This window comes from Pavona decussata, unplaced genomic scaffold (assembly GCF_977016875.1).
Source record: "Pavona decussata unplaced genomic scaffold, jaPavDecu1.1 SCAFFOLD_175, whole genome shotgun sequence".
Lineage (NCBI taxonomy): Eukaryota > Metazoa > Cnidaria > Anthozoa > Scleractinia > Agariciidae > Pavona > Pavona decussata.
Window position 1 is genome coordinate 4,764,970 of NW_028145586.1, and position 2,492 is coordinate 4,767,461.

The window sequence follows — 2,492 nt, forward strand, 5'->3', positions numbered from 1 at the left end:
AACAAACCGATAACTTTGCAGAGCTTGTCTGAGTATTTCGTCTCTGTTTGGACTATTTTTGTACTTTTCGCTTGTTTTATCTGAATTAAAACTCCGGCAAATAAGTGCGAAGGAGAGAAGATGGTGAATACTAAGCACTGTTGCTGGGGAAAGTGTACAATTGATTCAAGATACCAAGAGAAGCTACCGAAATCACTGCAAGAAATGTTAGCTTCTGGTCAAAAGGCATTTATACCCTCCCCAAAGCCGTCACAAGGAATTGAAAAATGCCAACGCTGGATTACAGCATGCTCAAGGAATTACTTTGATGTATCGAAGATAACGAGAAAGGCATATATTTGTGCAGTTTATTGGCCTGGAGGGAGAGGACCTACACTTCAGCACCCGGATCCAGCGGTGAAAGCGATCTTTTCGCAACAAGAAATCATCCAAGCTTCGGTGAGCAGGAAGAAGGCGCCTAAATTGAGGCCTTTTGTTGCCGCGAAAAGAAAAGATACTCTCTAGATCAGACTGAAGATTCGATTGTTTCTTCCACTTCTGATATTGAGCTTGATTACGGACAGCAGGAATATGAATGTTGTGTTTCTGTGACAGACAAATCAACTCAAGCTGAGTACTCGAAGTACATGCTCTCGAAACTATGCTATTCAGAAACGAAGCTATGGCTGAAAAGTCAAGAAATTCCTCAAGCTTAATTACCAGTTTATCGCATGAAAACATTTGTAAAGATTCTTCTTCAATGAAACATTTGACTGGGCTTAGTACTGAGCAATTTGATGTATTATATTAGTTCCTGGACAGTATTTGCCCACTTGATGACATTGCTGCCTACAGAGGAAAAAACACAACAGGAGTCTGCAGAAACGAAAGAGGACGGAATGATAAATTTACTAATCGCGAGAAGCTCTTTATTTGTCTTGTACGGTTGAGAAGGGGTTTTACCTTAAAATCTTTGTCTATTCTTTTAGGCTCGCCCACAAAATCTTTTGACCAAACAATTATAAGGAGAATTCTTACAACCTTCATACAGTTAATGTACAAAGTATTCAGAGATATGGAGATGGTCATGTTTCCATCCATGGCTATTATGTTGAGATACCTACCAAGGATATTCAAGACCATCAAAAAGATTCGATGCATCGTTGATTGCACTGAGTTTTCAGTGGAAACGTCACAAAAATTCGCAAGACAAGGGAACACATATATTCTGCATATAAGCACACACACACTTTTAAGTGTTTAATTGCAGTCACCTCAAATGGGGGTGCCTGCTTTGTTTCAAATCTTTACAAAGGGGACATTGATGATGTTCAGCTTTTTAGAAAATGTGGCATCTTGAAGCACATCAATCCTGGTGATATTGTCATGGCCGATTGTCGTTTTACAGCCCAACATTTATTGAACCCTCTACATGCACAACTGAAAATGCCATCATTTCTCAAAGGAAGGGCAAATCTCAGTGCTGCAGAGGAAATTGAAACAAAAAAGATCGCAAGGCACAAATTCATGTAGAGCGATGTAATGAACGCCTCAAGCAGTTTCGTCTCATCGGCCGCGTGAAAAATACCACTATCACTTGCTCCCATAGCAACTCAGATGGTAGTGGTTGCTAGTGGGCTTGTAAATTTCCAAAGTGTCTTATGTAAGTGACTCAAAAGCAAGACCGCCCCTTGTTATTTATGTTAGAAACCACTCATTTTTGCGCAACCAGTTTTTTTTTTTGTAAATTGCTCACAAGAAGGCATGCAAATTTCCGGTGGATAATTACCACGTCAAAATAGCTCATGTATGCCTTGTGTACCTATGTGTTTGTGATGAATGGGGGAATAATGTGTTATGCTGCATTTTGTAACAACAGGTAGCCGAGGAACAATTATAATTAACTGAAGAATGAAGTTCTGAGAATTGCAGTAAATTTTGTGACTAAGGTATTAATAAATTTATTGGATCATCAACATTTTTATTTATTAATACAATTGGAAGGGTGTGTGGAATAAGGCCCTAAGTGACTTTTGATGTAAGGTCAAATTCTCCTTTTGTTTCACAAGCAAATACAAAAAAAATTTGAAGGAGAATGTAGCAATTTATCAGAAGTCACTTAGGGCTTTTTTTCCCAGGCACCCCTTCAATTATTGTATTAATAAATAAAAATGTTGATGATCAAACTAATATCTTATTCACAAAATTCACTGCAATTCTCAGAACTTCATTCTTCATTTAATAAATATTATTCCATTACCACCTTTAGCTAAGTACCAAAAAAGAAATATGAAAACTGGGAACTGAGAGTTACTTTTGAAGAAAATCATACAACTACCACTTGCATGATTTCAAGTTACTACTTATGTTGGAGGTATGTCTTGTGGAAGAAGTTGTTTGGTTGTAAAATATTTTGGAGTTATGTATTCCTAGGTATTTAATCCTTTCAGACCCAATCTATCAGAATCAACATTTTCCTTCTACACCATAGAACACATAATATTATTTGGTGG

At 37.4% G+C, this 2,492-nt stretch overlaps 1 pseudogene; it reads left to right on the top strand.

Annotated features, from left to right (window-relative positions):
• The first annotated feature begins 489 nt into the window (after nucleotides 1–489).
• On the top strand, nucleotides 490–1,817 carry LOC146463796 (uncharacterized; annotated as a pseudogene).
• The last annotated feature ends 675 nt before the right edge of the window (nucleotides 1,818–2,492 follow it).